The sequence below is a fragment of the Halichoeres trimaculatus genome, unplaced genomic scaffold, assembly GCF_033239565.1.
Source record: "Halichoeres trimaculatus isolate MK-OKI-2021-1 unplaced genomic scaffold, fHalTri1.1 fHalTri1_scaffold_4, whole genome shotgun sequence".
Taxonomy (NCBI): Eukaryota; Metazoa; Chordata; class Actinopteri; order Labriformes; family Labridae; genus Halichoeres; species Halichoeres trimaculatus.
Genome location: NW_027437182.1, coordinates 16133923 through 16149548, shown reverse-complemented (window position 1 = coordinate 16149548; position 15626 = coordinate 16133923). Strand labels below are relative to the sequence as shown.

The window sequence follows — 15626 nt, the reverse complement described above, 5'->3', positions numbered from 1 at the left end:
GGTTGAAGTTGAGGTTGTAGAGATCTCTTTATGTGTTGCACATGAAAATTTTCCCCCCACCACCATTACATCAGCACCGAACAGTCAGACAATGTTACTCCACACGAAATTCTTCTGGAATGAAAATCATATTTCACAATGAAAGGGATATAAATGAATGATGTAACCCATAAACCTCAAACAACTCTTTAGGTTCAACAAAAATCAAATGCACATTTCACATGTACATTTGACTGCCAAGTCCACAGCCCAGGACCCCCTGCTCCCGCCCCAAAATGTCCCCCAGTTCCCAACTGGAACTGATAACAAAGCCATGCAGGATACCAACAAAGCCCCAGGAGATCCTGAAATATCCCACGACACCAGCTCCCTCCAACCCTGCAGGCAGATAGCTCCTCTTCCTGCCAGAATTCCTCATCTGTTCATCTCAGACAGACAATATGAGTTGCAGAGAATGTGAGACTGTGTGGAGGGGCCCTCAGGGACATGTGCTCATCACATAGGTTTGGGATAAAGGGAGACCCGGCGGGAGAAGGGAAGGTAACTCAAGCGTGGAAATGAGAGAAGGGACAAGTCATGCAGGGAGTGAGTGTTGGGGAAAATAAGACTTAGGTTCACTTCTCCCTGCACGTGGCTCCTACACCTCAGAGCTCAGGTGTGTTTTTCTCCTCAGTGGAAATTTACAACTACTTTTACCAAGAGCTGGGGTCAGTTTGCCACAAATCCAGACAGAATTCTGTGAATTTACTGATATGAGAGTTTAACAAAAATGAAGAATTTTGCAAAAGAATATTCTTTTCGTACAGTTGCAAGCAAAAATGTGTGAAACCTTTTTAATTTGTGCATAAATTGGTCATAAAATATGTTCTGATCATCACCAGACACAGCAAAAGACATTCTGCTTCAACTAACACCACACAAGAAATTATGTTGCAACATTTAAATTGAACTCACAATGTTACATTGACACTCAATTGTTAGTCTATTGTTATGACTAAGATGAAGCTCAGAACACATTTTTTGAACAAATCAAAGGTCAATCCAAAAGGTTCACACATTTTTTCTTGCAGCTGTATCTGTGTGACAGTTTTCGATCTGTGATGAGACTGAGATTCAATTCAAACAAGAGTGCTTGTTTTTTTCCTAGGGTAAGTTTGCAATCATTAAGAACACTTTAAGTGATTTACTCAACTTCTATTTCATTAATCTAAAGTCAACGTGAAACTACTCCGCCAACTTTTTTCAATCTTAAAACATGTTAAAAGTTTCAATGTTTAAGAAGTGCAGGCAGTTTATTTTCAGCAGATTTAAGCCTTGTTTTAAAGTGGTTTTAAGATTTGGTTTAAATACTTTATCACACAACACCATACACAAACCCAGTGTAGATACAGCACCAGTTGGTTAAAGCAGTGAAGTGCTTAAATGTGACTTTTTTTTCCTTTTAATATATAAATCAAATGAATCCACTTTCAATGTTTGTAATATTTTTTTTACTGTGTGTTTTGCAAGTTCAATGTATTCCACAAAAGTGTTATGGAGCATGGTTTTGATACTCTGCATTGAGAAAGTTGCTTTGCCACAGGAGCAGTGGGTGTTATTCATACCTCCACCGCTAGAGGGAAGTGTTGGCTCTGATTGGTCACTGACTCTTTGAACGGGGAGAAGCAGAGAGAAGTCAAGGGACGTTGAGCCGTCAGCAGGTTGTTATGTTCAAGAAATATGACTAAACGTCCAGATTAAAACAACCAAACAACGTTGAGAGTAATAGAAGAGGTTCATAAAGTTGTATTATGCTTAGAAAGAAGTCAAAACGCTCCAAACTGGTGAAATGTAAGTTGAAATGAATCCCTGTTTACTCTTCGGCTCTAAATACAAACGTTTTCGAAACCTGTAGGCCATTAGGTAATTGTGTGACAGCAGACACAACTTTAAACCTCATTTTCATACCAAGTTGTCTGGAAAACATTAGCGAAGCTCAGTGTGTACCTTATATCGACACATCCCTGTTTGAACACCTCTAAGCTATTTGTTAATACAGTTGCAGACACACAACTTTGACAGAGCTCATGTAATTTCCCCTTTTATTCAACTGTGTAAAATATCATGACCCGTGATTGTTAGGCCTATGTTGTGTGAGTGCACCATGAAAGCTAGGCTATTCTTTGCTTTCTATTCACAGACGTGGGCCATCATCAAAGTGAGGTTCTCTCCTTGATGCATTTACCTACAGGAGACACCACCTCTCAGAAGTCAGGAGATCTGTTTGCTGCCGGGATCACATTAGCACACCAGAGGCCTGCCAGACAGACACACCACACCACACCACACCACCAGCGAAGGTAAAGCCTCCTGTGTTGATGGGTGCTATGGACAGTTCAGTATAGATTGAGAGACTTCATGGTGTGCCTCTCTCTTTCTGTGCTGCTCAACCCTCTCTGGAGTGTGTTGACTCAGATGGGACGAGCAAACAGAACCGGGTGAAGCCATGTGGGTGCTCTTTTCTCATGGAGCCTTGGCCCAGTGGATTAGGCAAATGCCGACACATGAGGGGGATGTTTCGGTGCGGCCTTCCTGACAGGAGGTGATGGATTAGGGCTTTGTCAGGGCCCATGTCGGCCTGAGGGACCCGGTGATGAAGGGAAGGTGGAAAGCAGAGGGGAGATCAGGGCCTGGGGGCAGCCCAATCCCAGGATCAGCTACATGTTGACAAGGGATTATCCTGTTTGCTGTGTTGCTTCAGGATCTGAGGTTTCAGAGATGAGCGGGAGATCTATAGCAAGTTTTTGGGCATTGGAGTGTGTAGTGTTTACAGACCTTAAGATGATGATCTGATGGCGTAGAAAGTTTCTGTTATGAGTTTAATCATAGTTAGATCTCATGCTCCTCCTGGTGTAGAGCGTCACTGATTTTTTAAATATGTGCTTCAAACAGAGAAGACAATCCAGGTTTCTAAATCAATAAATGTCTGCTCTCCTTTCTCCCCACTGAGATATGAAATCAACAAAAATCAGCTGCTATAGTGACTTGTAGGAAAGAAATCCTTCATCATTTTGCTTTCACTGGCCCAGGACTGAGGACCGCTGATTTTATAGCTGCCATAAATCCCCACGCATGAACACAGATTGAGTTACAGTAAGCGCTGGTGATAGCCCCCTCCTCTGTGGAAATGGTGGTGGCATGATATCTCAGCCACGTTTGCCTCTTGTGTGGAAATGTGAAAACCAGATTGTGTCTTTTTATGGGTTTCCTTTGAAATACGGCACATTTGACCCTCCCTCGGCTGTGATTTTACTGCACGCTCTGGTTTATTTCTGGAAGCTTCCTACCCTCCTCAGCTTGTTTAAGACGCCTGCCTAAGTGTGCCTTTTGTTTACTTTGCCATTTGGGACAAACAGTAAAGTGAGGTGATTAAGCATTTGCATGAGGTCTTCTACAACCCAAGAAACCACATGGAACATTCTTGGGGAGGCTTGTCAGTCCACAGTTGTTGGTACTGACGAACAGAGCAATCTCTAAGAGGAATAAATTACTAACACTTGGCGTTATAACCCACTAACATTGCCAACACATTTGGGCTTCGTTTGAAGTTAATAAATGTGAAAATTAGATTTACCCAGTCATGTAACACAATATGCAATATAATAAAATGATTCTTCAGGGAGGTAAAATATTGTTTTATTGTTTTTCATCATTTGTCAGTTCATCTGAAGATAGCACTGAGGCTACACTTTGATATCTGCAAATGATCAGTTTTGCATATTTACACGATAATGTTGGAGGGGGGTGGGCAAACAGGGGAGAAAAAAGGGGGGGAGAATGAGACGCGAGTGCGAGAGCTGGTGACTGACATGTGGCAAAGGAGGCTCTGATCCGTCTCTTGACGAACTTGTCACCTCACCACGCTCCGTGTGTCAGGGCCTGGCACTCTCCCCCGTGTCAGGCGTGGGTGGCCTCCTGACGAGCGTTTGAATGTGTGTGTCACGTCCGTCTGGGCTGAAACCGCTCCTGAAACACACACCCACGTAATGACACTGACACGGTGCCATCAGGCCTGCCATCAAGCCCAGACAGAGTCCCTGGCAAAACACAACCTTTATCTCTTTGGGAAGGATTTCTCTCGATTCCTCAGCCCTCCTGCTGTTTTTTCTTCCTCTCTGAGTCTATTGCATATTGGTTGAGAACGACCACAACTATTATCTTGCAATTTAGGGCTGGGAGATTATATTTTATGTAATTATGACTGAGAAAAACATAGAAGAAGGCTTTGGGAACTCTTGGACTCCTCTGGAAATGAACCCTGTGCGGTAAATTTTAAGTACCTCTGCAAATGTCAGTGAGAAAAGTGCCAGCCAATCCTACACAGGCGTCACTCATAGACCCCACTCTGTAATTGCCCTCTAGCTGGAACTGCTGTGTAATTTTTGACGTGGCTCCATGGTGGTGCTGACAGAATAAGGGACTTGAGATTTAATGCCCAGTCCTGACTTTCTCCAAAGCTTCTGTCTCTCTGTGAACCATTTTAATTCTGGTTTCATTCCTTTTTTTTGCTGCTTTTCTATGAGGCTTAACTCAGCTGAAAGGAGGGCACAGTCTGACATGAATTAAAAGCCTCTCTGTGGACAGTTGTAGAGCAGGATATGAATCTGACAGGTACTCAGCACTCAAGATGTTGTTATTGCTGCAAAAAGCGCTACTAAAGTCTGATTAATTCACTGAGAAATTGTGAGCAATGTCATTCATATGCACTGAGGAAGGCTGCGTGTCTCCACATAACAGATGCCGCTCCATTAGCTGACATGCAGAATATTCATTCCTGTGCATTCCTGCAGGTGTGTTTGTGGGCGGTTATCTCCCCGTGGTGCACCCACTCAGCATAAAGAGCGGGAGGAGGGAAGGAGGCTGAGTTTTTAGGGACAATAGCCCCCCTCTGGATGCTCTCTGTGGGTGTGGGCGAGGGGGGGCATTTAAAGGCCATTTAGCCCGTGGCAAGACCCCCACGAAGACGCCCCCACATTCTGGGGATGACTACCTGCCCAGGAGCTCTCTCTTTGCCCATCTGTCCCCTCTAGAGTCCACAGAGCTCCTGCAGGCTCACACACTCACACACACCAATGGCTGATTGCTGACTCAGCTCTGCATCAGGCTGACAGTGCAAACAGAGCGAGGCAGGGGGTAAAGAGTGTGTGAGCGCCTCTCTGTTGTGTGTGTAGGAGGGTGTGGGCGGCTGTTGTATATGTTGAGGAGTGAGTCGGTGTGTATGTGTGTTTGGGCGTGTGGGAGTTGCTAGGTGGGTGATTGGGCATTCATTAGGTTTGATGGATGTGTGTGTGTGTGGGTGTTTGTGTGTGTGGATGGATACATATGTAGGAGGCAGAGGGTGTGTGTGGGTTTGTGTGTAGGAGGAATTTAGAGGTTTTCTGTGGGTGTGTGGCTTTGTGGGTATGTGACGATGGTACACTTACAAATAAACAGCATCAGCATATTTGTTACATAATTAGACATATTGAATGTAATGGCATGATTTTATGTAATTTTTTAATTTAAATTATTTGATTTTTGATCATAAACAATTACAGCTGAAACGATTCCTCGAATGATTCGAGGTACTCGATTACAAAAAATACTCGAGTAATTTTCTCCGCCTCGATGAATCGTTTTATTTTTAAAAAGATCAAAGAGTGGTATTTCAAATAGAGCTGAGGCCATATTGAGAGAGTTTTCAGACACCTCAAGCTACCTCTTATACAAATAGCAACTAGCAATAAATCTAGCTTCTTTTCTGGAGTTTGGAGACTAATGGGTCATTCTACGAAATGGGTGCCATTTGGGTCCGCAACATTTAATGAGCTGTACAAGGCACAAGAAATATGTTAAAGTGTTTTTACAAATATTGGAGCTACCAAAGCAAGTGCCCTTATTGACATGCTGTATCAGAAAATTCTATTTCTTAAAGAGAAAAATTCTCATTTGAAAAATAACTGCTCTTTAACTAAACAAAAATATATTTTAATCCGATTACTCGATTAATCGATGGGATTTTCAGGAGAATACTCGAATACTAAAATATTCCATAGCTGCAGCCCTGTAAACAATATAAAAGACAACAACAGATCACATATGTAAATACCAGAACATTTCAGACACTAATACAAAAAGGTCTGATTCAAGGTCTTCTTGATTGCTTCAGTCCAAAAAAGACCCAAAAGCTAAATTTCTGTACTTTGTATTAAGGCCAATTTTTCTTCTCACTTATAAGAAGTGTTAGGCTCTGGGATATTTTGTTGTAAGACAGACTTGCCATGAAATTTTGATGCCAACATGTGGGTGTATTTTCTCAACAGCATGCCCCCAAGTTTCCTGCAGCAAGGCAGCAGTTCCTCGCCTTATTCCCATAAGAGGGTCTGTAAGAACAGGCACAATGTGACCTTCATCTCAGCATGCTCAGCCCATTAGTCCAATTTACTCAGCTGTCAAACTCCAAATTCTCACTCTCATCCTTTCTGAGAGCAGAAGGTTGAAAGAAGAAAGGCGTTGTGCATTCCATTCACCCCCCTGGTTTTAAACCTCTCTGTCTTTGCTGAAAACTTGCTGAATAAACCTTCCTCTGTGTCCAGCAGTGAGAAACCAAACCTCACCCCCCTCCTTTGGTGGGAGGATGACTGTAGATGAGTTAGCTAAACACTTTCTGGCAAGCAGGCGCGCCGCCGGCTGCACACACGAGGCCTGCAGGCGTGGGAAAGACCTGACTCTGATAATAAGCAGCATTTGGCCCTTCTAACCTCTGTAGGATTTGGCTCGGGCGAGTTGTCTCTTTCTCCCTCGCTTGTTTTTCTCTCTCTTTCTCACTGTTAGTGGAGGAGTCACAGGAGAGGAGGTCAACCAGGGAGAGGCCCACAGCTGCGGCTGCGAGGTCCTGGTGTGTTTATTTGGGCAAGCCCAACCAAAATAAGCTCCAGCCAGGCATTGCTCCTGAGGACCGGGGCCACCACCGCTGCGGTGCTTTTCATCCTCACAATGGGGGAAAGTGCTCTGACAGAGGAGGGAGCCGCACAGCACAGTTTACTGTACAACAGCTGCCTCGTGTGTGGGGGAGGAAGTGCTGCAGATGTGGACAGGATGGATGGTTCATGTTCCCACACCTACTCCTGTTGTACAGTTGTTCAGCTGTGCCCAGTGGTCAGTGAATGAGTTCCTTTGTTTAGCATGAGAAAGTTTGTCTGTCCTTTGAAAACAAAACAGGGCAGGGAGTGAATGACAGCAGTATTTGAGATTTATGTATAATGTGTAACACATAATGTCACTTCACATCCTCTGATAAATTAATTTAAAATGAAACCTTCATATTATTAATTTAATTTGATTTATTCATCTATTTTTAGAAACAGTAATAAATAGATCCCCTATACACAAATCTGTTTCCCACCATGATTTTTAAAAGCCCTAATCTGGAAAACAGACAAACAACACTCTCAGATTGAGACAGAGAGAAATTTGTAACATATGAAAGTACAAAACATACTGGGTCATCCGGGGTCCAGAGATACCTTTTGAGTTCAAGATACTAAGATGCTGTCTCTACAAGGGGTGGGTAAAATTCATAGGCCGTATAAAACATGGACGTAGTCTCCCCGTCTGTTTCTGAAACGGAAAATGAAGCACATTGGCTATAGCGGCCATATTGGTAGTGGTAAGGGCTTCACGTACAGCTATAGGGCGCCTGTCGGTCATGTGACCCTGAGCTGTGCTGCTGATTGGGCAAGCTCGCAATCCTAATATCCTCTGAACTGCCGTGTTAGAAAAAAAAAAATCACTCCCCGTACAGTGTGTGCTGTTAGTGAAATTAGCGATTCAGGCAGGAGACGTTTTTTGAACCAGGCTGTAAATAGGTTAATTTCTGATTTGAAAACTGCTTTTTTTGGCTTGGTGTGTGTGTGACTTCCGGTACTTCAGGAGCCAGCCTCAAGTGGACACTCGAGAAACAGCAGATTTTAGCACTTCCGCATTGTCTCATATTCTTAGACCGGAGGTTGCCGCTTTGTAAAAATATTGATGAATCGATGCACCACAATATTTCCTCACCCAATTCAGTATCAATACAGCAAATCCTTTGAATGCTGTGTGTGTTGTAGAATAGAATAGAATAGAATAAAATAGAATAGAATAGAATAAAATAGAATAGAATAGAATAGAATAGAATAGAATAGAATACAATAAGAAATACTTTTTTAATACTTCATTCAGGAAATTATTCGCATTGTATGGATGAAGGACAACAAAATATCAGCCAAAGCAGCAGCAGCAGCAGCGTAAAGTCAGCTCCTTCAGCTTTAAAGTCTGACGCTTGGGGTGGTTTATCTCTCCAAAACATGAGGTGAAATACCACATATGTTCATATGGGAATGAAAATTGAAAATTGAAGTACTGAAATAAAATTGAATCAAGTCAATATCAAATTGAATTGAAACCTAAAGAATTGAAATTTTATCAAAACGTGAAGTTCTTAGCAATACCCAACCCGTGTCTTTAATAGAAATTTACAGATTTTACTCTAAAGGAAAATTACGCTTTTTTGAATGAGAACAAGATTGTAAATCTGAATTAAATGTTTTTTTTTGTATTTTAAAGAACATCAAAATAAAATCCAACCTCTTTGTTACTAAGAGGTTTTATGTGTGTGATTTTTTAAATGGACTCCAGTACAGTGGTATTGCACCTGCATAATGTAAACTAAACAAACAAAGCCCCTCACAGCTATCCAAGGTTTCTCAAAAATTTGAATAGAAAGGCTTTTGTCTTTAGTGCCCTGAGTTAAACAGTTTACAGTCTGTTTGTGTTTGGTCCAATCAAAGGTGTTCCCCCTCATTGTTTTAATAGCTGGTTTGTTAAAAGCCAATTTTGGAAGGGCCATGAAATTCATGAGGTCACAACAATGCCTTTGATTGGCTGACCTGCTTGGCTATCTCTCAGGTGATCTTTAGTGGGCTGATGACCCTTTTATATGCAGAATAACATCCCGGTCCTGCTTTACTCATCACACAACCCTGCTCAGACCTCCCATTCAGGGGGTCATTCCACCCCTCGCAAAGGTGCCACAGGTGCGCCCCAGGCCTCCCTCCACCAGATGACTGACAGTTGCCCGCCCACTGCCCCCACCAGACACCAATCAATCCTCCCGCCCTACCTGCCTCCTCCCTGCTACGGCTCTGCTCATCTGTTACGGGCTGTAAAACTGACAGATGATGAGCTGTCTTGCTTATCTAGTTTGCCCCACCCTTCCCACCCACTCTTTGCATGCTGTGGAAGTCAACATTCAGTTGTTTACCTGTAGATTTCTGTGTCCTTCCAGGCTTACGCCCAAGGCCTCACTCTACTTTTTGACCTTTCCACAAACTCTACAGGACTCAGCATCTCAAACTACATCCATCCTTCATCAACTATCCCAGTACACCCCTCGTTACATAGGCCCTATCGGTCACTCAGCACCCTTGCTTAAAACTCTGCATGTGTTTGCCTGAAGGGGCCTCACTCAGCTCTGACAGTAGGGAACTGCGTGGGGCCACAAAGAGGGACGCGTGTCAGCAGAGCGGGAAGACAAAACAGGGGCTCTGACACAGGCTTTGGGTGGGGCAGCTGTCCATCAGACCTTCAAGACCAGGGCACTGACTGCATCACATATGGACACTAGATCAGGGCCAGACTGATTGACAGCCAGGCTGTTCACAGTTGGAGTCAACACCTCTGAGCTTAAACTGACCGTTACTTCACTAGCACTAAAGTTTTGAATCATCCTGGCAGATGGCTGTCTTCTGAAGTCGGCTACATAACCTAAAACTTAAATCAGCTGAAAACTTGCCACTTCTTGACAGTGCTGTTTCAGAATAAAAGTTTATTAACGTACACCAAACACAACATGACTACTTGAGACTATTATTGTGAAGATATGGACAATGTTTTAATGAAACTTTAATCAACCAAGCTTTAGCAGAGCTACACTTAGCATCAAGAGGTAGTCACTACTCAAGGTTGTGACACGCTCTCAAGCCAGGAGACGAACTGTAAAAATTCCTGCAGCACTGTAGCTTGCCTACATCACAGTTGTTTTGTGAGAATTAAGTACAAGTTTTCTGATCCCCAAGCCAAATTTTACTCCTGTTGTAAACCCTGGCACCCACTTTTGGGTTTTCGGGTGAAACGCAAAAGTATTGTTGCATTTCAGCCTTGCGTTTACACGGAAATGCATTTTAGCCGACCAAACTTTTGAAAATGGCCTCCAGAGTGAAATTTTTCTGAAATGCTCGCAACGCCGTTGCCATGTAAACAGTAAGCAGGGGTTTTCAGGGGAAGCGCTGACGTCATGCTCAACTTTGCGCACAACAGTACATTAGTACCATTGTTCTGATCGATGCGGATTACCATGTTGTGCTTGTGCTACTCGATCTGTTAAATCTGCTGACTGTCTTCAACAAAATTTGCATCTGTTGCACTATTTCTGCACTTAGTATTTGCCAATACACCAGATGATCGACCTTACTCGACTTCAGTGGAGATCTACCAAAAGTGGCTTCTGTACAAGATAGTTATAGCACCAACTACAGGCCTGGCATGCTTACTACAGCATTTTCAGTCCCTCAGTGTTTCCATGTAAATGCAGATTTTTTTCACTTCTTTTTAGCGTTTTCGGATGAAATGTTGTCATGTAAACTGGGCCTTATTGTCACAGTGGAACAAGCAGATGATTTAATGAGACATCTTCGCTCTGTGGGAAAGTAAATCTCAACTGTGTGTCCACTGAACTCACACCGTATGTGCACAATATCACCAACATGGGTGTTTAAATCAATGATGACGGTAGGGATTGGTAGCTTTCACATTTGAAACAGTATCAGTACCAGTGCCTGATACCTGGCAATTGGTATTTGTACTTAACAACACCAATTATTAGTACTTTTGCATGTGTTTATGTGGTAATAATTAGAATTTTTTTCAATAATAAAATATCAAAGTTTTTTAATCAAACATATTAATTACCCATTATATAACGGTTCAATACTATGTTCATGTCCAGCATGAAAAATTGCCTTATCCTCCACTTCTTCAGAGCCACAAGAATGTGTTTAGGTACGAAAACACGGTACCGTTGATTTTATTCAAGTTGGTACTCAGTACTACATACAAAATTTGGTCTGTACCCATAGAAGAAGCTAAATCAGTACTCATCCCTAGAATACGGTGTAGGAAAATACTACCACTCTTGTACACTGAGTTGTTTTCTTCTTGAGGTATGTGCCTGTTACACTGGATTGCTGAGAGTCTGGTTCTGTCTGAAGTTTCTGTCTTGTAAAATAAAAGTTTTCAAGTGTTTGAACAAGAGGGATTATGCTTTGGCCTCTATAAATAACATTACAAAGTCTGTCCCTAAACCTGTTTTGCCAGTACCTAGAAATAAATTTGTTGGAATTTGGAGCTACGTAGAGAAAAAATGATAAATTGATAGCTTGGCCATTAGGCGTGAAAACATTTCTAATGTAAAGAAACAATAAGCAGGAGTGTTTGACCAAAATCTTAATATGATGTTGATTTGTTAATGACTTAAAATCCCCCCATTATACACTGTATTGTATTTTTTCCTCTTTTTTTTAAACTTCCAGAAATTGCCCAAAGTCTGTATTTTTTACTCTTCTTTATTCACTGAATGTTAGCTCTGGCCGTTGTAAGCAGCACAGCTAACATACAGTATCCGACACATCTGTCAGCGCTCATCTGTTCCCACTTTGTGCTACATGCAGGATGCTACCAGCCACCCTGAGAGGGCCCTGATTCTTAACCATTACCCCCCACGTCCTCTGAAATTAAAATGCAAAAATGCAGACAGCCTTGTGAGATTCCTCTACATAATTTGCTGTCCTCCCCCAGCCCCTATAACCCCAGCTCCCCCCTTCAAAGCATCACTTGGAGCTCTGACAGCAAGTGGGTGACTTCTGACAGGTCGCATTGATCCTCTGGCTGGGAAAGAAGTTAGCTTGACAATAGAGAACATGTGTCCGTTTTAGGACAGGCCCTAACTTGTCTGACCCCCTCATTTGGGATGCGCCCACGGAAAAGCCATTCCTCTGTTAGAGAAAAAAGTTTCATCTGCTCAGACTGGAATCTAGTCTCTCATGAATTGCAGCGATCACTGTTCTTTGGAGCTAAATTGACATGCTTGTACTTTGGTTTTCTTCTTCGTAATGAATAGAAACAATAGTCTGTGATCTTACATTCTGTAATGTTGCACACTCTGCTTGCTGTGTTGTGTTGAGGGCTAGATCCAGGGCCTTTTTGGGGTTACTTTAAAGCGGCAGCAGGGAGAAATGTGTTATTGTCTGTCTGTGATTAGCTCTTCCATATTTCATGTGAACATGAAATAAGAGGCAGCCCACTTCTGAAATGTCTTTGATAGATGATATGAAGAGCTTAATTCCTTTACAGAGCTTTGAAATGTCTCGTTCTGCTCTCATTAATAACAGAAGTCATTATGGAAACATGGCAAGGCAAGAGGATGGTTTAGTTTACTTCTGGCTGTGCATCTGACTCTCTCACAGGGACTGTTGCTGTGCTACATATTACTCTGATTGTTGGAGAACCACTCAGTTTTACACTATGATGTGCGTGCCTGAAGTACTGTTGGCTTCAGCATAGAGTGGAATCATTCGCTTGAGGCCTACATGTGTTTGTGTGTCTGAAAAAGACTGGATATCCTTTAACAAACTGTATTTTACATACAAATCTTGTCTTGCTAAAAGCTGTTTTTGGTATGAAGAGATTTCCAACCCTTATGTGTTCATCAGCACGGAAAGGGAAAGCAGAATTTACAGCAGGGGACAGCATGCAGCAAATGGTGAAGGCCGATAGTCAAACCAGTGGCTGCTGTGACAAGGACCATAGCTTCTGTTTATGGAGCAAGGACTCAGTGAGGGTATTGTGCTTTCCAAGGTTGTAAATGTGAATATGGAGAAACAATCCTGGATGTCAACACTAAACTTGTGCAGATTTTGCTACATATTCATTTGTTGTAGAAATTCCCAAATCTGTCCATAAACTGCTGAAAAAGGTCTGTTCTAAATCTAAGCATTGCTTAAGATCTTCACAGGATCTTTATGTGACTTGTTGATATGATGCGGTCATAACGCAAGGATCTCTAATGGCCAATGAGTGGGAAGGAAATTTGTGGGGTTGGGAGCCTAAAAGCGAGAGCAGTAAATAGATCCTGAATAAAGGGTTTTCTAAAAACCCCAGAGTGAGAAAAGTATTTAGGGCTGGGACAATATGCTTTTCTTACGATCCGACTCTATTGTGATTTTTGGGGTGGCGATTTGATTTAATTTGCTTTGATATGTAAGATTTTTGCGACTTTTAGTTTGCTTTTTAACACAAGACCTTTGGAAAAAGTTGAATGATGATAATGTCTACAGATTATATCAGGAGCCATATTTTCCTATAAAATGCACATCATGTTAGAGAGGAAAATTTCACCATCTGTTGGAGAAAAGCAGCAACTTTTTTCCAATCCAGTTCATAAACAAAGACATAAATGAAGAATTTGAATTTGAAAAAAACAAAGTTTTTTGACAGAGAATCCTGATTTTGATAATGTCAAACAAAAAATCCTGATATATCAACTTTTGATTTTTTTCTCCCACCCCTAGTAAATCATCTTAAGGTACTATGCAACTTTAAGCCTTAAAACAAACACAATACCCCCTCTTTAAAGCCTGGTTTATACCTCGCCACTAATTTAACGCTACAGCTTTGTGCCTTTCCAGTACAGAAGCCTACACATGTAGCCTGATGTGGACTGTCAGCCCTGTGATTGGTACACTGGGCACCATCAAAATTTCCTGCATTCAAAATGTGAGGAATTGTGGAACATCGACTGTGCATCACATCATCTCCAACGTCTTTGTCAACATAAAATTATTAACCAGGCTTTAATTGCAAGCCAAAAGCATCCTTGAATAGAGGATTATTGAACTGATTTCTTCTCAGTTTTGCTTTCAAGCCTGCACGTGCTTATGACTTAATGAGTGGGACCTACTCATCAGTGTTGACGTCTGTTAAGTACCTGCCAAAATAGCTCAGTACTGCAAGATGAAAGGGGATGAAATCATCCAAGACACTGACTGCCAGACTGTATGTGTCTAGAAATCCATGCGTCACCCGGTCAGGAAAGTAAAAAATGAAAAGTGTTTTAACTCAGGCTGTTTGAATGAGTGTCTTCATGATGGAGCACTTTCCCTCTCTCATTTTGTCAATGAAGGAGGGCTAATGCTAGATGGTGCTTTATAGCTCATCTTCTAGGTTGCCAGAACTATGGGACTGACATTTTTAGCGTGGTAAAATTATATATTTTTTTACCCTTTCACATAGACAAACAGTTTAACTCTGCTACAGTGATGAAGTTAATTCATGCCATGGTGATAATGGGAGTTGATCGTCATCTTTTTCATGCAGTTTTAGAGAACAGACATTGTTTTTTAAGTGTTAATGGTAGTCTGGAGTTTATTTCCCGTTTTCACTTGTCTCTGGATCTGAAATGTTTCCCTTTTGACACTGCTTTTTTTCTGGAACTATGCAAGAAAACAATATTTTGAGTCATCTCATCTGTATAAGACCACAGTTAATTGATGACATCCCTCCCTGCGTCACTCACGACACCACAAGCTGAAGTGTGGTGAGTGCGAGTGTGTGTGAAAACGACAGCGAGTGTTCTGGTGAGGAGTAGGAGGGTGGCGAGAATGCCTCTCATACTGTTCTGATTAATGCATCACAGCTCTGCCTATACGCCAAGCAGCATGTGTTGAGGACTCAAATCTACACTGCAGCTAAAGCTGGGTGTATTTCTGTTTGCCATTCTGTCTTTTCACTATCAAACAGCGTGCCTTTTTTCAGTTCCAAGAGTTAGTTCTTCAGGTTGTCGTTCGCTGCTTGTTTTTATGTATCACGGAATATGAGAAACTTGAATTTTAGACTTTTATGGTGAAGCATTTTCTTTCCACTGTAGCTGTTAGACTAAAGGTCAATGTAGTATTTCAGACTAATGTGTAACTGTATTAATAGTAGTGCTGGGCAACTTAACGCGTAATTTTCGCGTTAACCCGTCAATCTATTAACGCTGTTGAATATTTTATCGCACATTAGTGCATGTTGCTCACATGCTTTTATTTTTTAAATGTCTGTTGCTGACCGCGGTGGAACCGGAAGTGAAATTGGCGGAAAAACACGATGAGTAACCAAAACAAGCATGGAGAAGAGGGGCAACGCCACGGAACTTAAAGGGCGCTCGCCGCTTAGTGTATCAGTCCGCGCGCACGTGGCGTGGCGTGCATCTGGCGTGTGCCAGATATAAACAAGCGCAGGTAGTCTGCCAGGACGAAGAGACACAATGAGAACTAGAGCCTTATTTAGCGGTAATCCTTGTGATAGGACCCAACTTGTTCTATCCCGGAGTATCACTTTAATGCCCTGACAGTGGCAATAAGCTTTAATTTTTTATTTACATTTTGTAAATATGATTTGCACTAAATATGTGTTTTAACTATTACTGTATAACAAGTACTGATTTAGTGTTTGCATGACAGATGTTATGG

The 15626-nt window shown here is 42.0% G+C and overlaps 1 protein-coding gene across 1 annotated transcript in view; it reads left to right on the top strand.

Moving 5' to 3' along the window:
- The first annotated feature begins 1628 nt into the window (after window positions 1–1628).
- Window positions 1629–15626, top strand: part of LOC141789076 (uncharacterized) — a 121560-nt gene continuing 107562 nt past the window's right edge. Inside the window, exons 1-2 of the transcript XR_012598180.1 lie at window positions 1629–1830; window positions 2180–2339. The gene's annotated coding sequence lies outside the window, so the exon portion shown is untranslated. The remainder of the gene's footprint in view (window positions 1831–2179; window positions 2340–15626) is intronic.